Here is a 1,011-nt window from a genome sequence, read left to right as displayed (position 1 = left end):
ACGGAAGCGGATGAACGAAAATCGATTGGGAATACGCGTTAAAATACGCAACTCAAAAAAAAAACTTTGGAGATTAACTGACTGGTATGTGCACTCTTGGAGTTTTTTAATATGCCAAAAAGTAATACAGTCATATTCAGATGTTTAATCTATGCTCCAAACGAATTTAGAGAAAAAGTCGGTGCACGTTTCGAGATTAGATTTTCAACTTCTGCTAACTGCTGCAATTCTGGCGCAAGTCTGTTGAATTCATTTAATGGTTACTGGCAAGTTGATCGGCATGCATGTTCTCTTACAAGGCTCCGAGTTTGATCTGGTGGGATCTACTGTTGCCTTTGAAGTCGCTTGCTTTATCGTCCCCAGTGAGTAGTTGTTATGGTGCTGAAATGACCGAACTATCCTGACAGTAGTCTTTTTAAACTGCAGCGGATTGACCAACTGGAAATCGTACATGGATGTTTGATTGGTAGGTGAGAATAGCCCAGCTAAGGGAGTAACGTGAGTAGAACTGGGCATGGCCTAGCAGTCAATACGTGTTCTATCGATCGAGCATGACTAGCAATTTTAAAAGTAAATCACAGGTGAATAAATGAGGGTCGTGAGCCTGGGTTGGTCTATCGAATCAGCCTAATTTTCAGACGATCTGGTTGATGAAAATTCCGTTGGATTCCGAAGGGTTCCTAAGGAAAACCAATCAGCTTGTATGTAGTTTTCACAACCTTCATCAAACTCGAAAACTGACCAATCACACAAGACCAAGTGTGATTCGATCAAGCAAGTGAGAATAAGACGAATGTTCCTTTATTAGCCATGGGATGATGGTTACTAATTTTAGTAGCTGTTGGAATAGGAAAGATTTAGAGTAGATTAGCGAAGTAAGCTGAGTTGTTTGATGCAGTTGTCTTCTTTCAGGGTACAGCTACATCTGTGTTGAACAGTGTCGAACAGTTGAACAACAGTGTTGTTGTTCTCCGTCCTTTGATATGCACTTTGCACCCGCAAAGTGTAAGG

The sequence above is a fragment of the Opisthorchis viverrini genome (assembly GCF_000715545.1).
Source record: "Opisthorchis viverrini unplaced genomic scaffold opera_v5_85, whole genome shotgun sequence".
NCBI lineage: Eukaryota > Metazoa > Platyhelminthes > Trematoda > Opisthorchiida > Opisthorchiidae > Opisthorchis > Opisthorchis viverrini.
The sequence above is the reverse complement of the archived record's forward strand: the minus strand, read 5'-3'. Positions refer to the sequence as shown.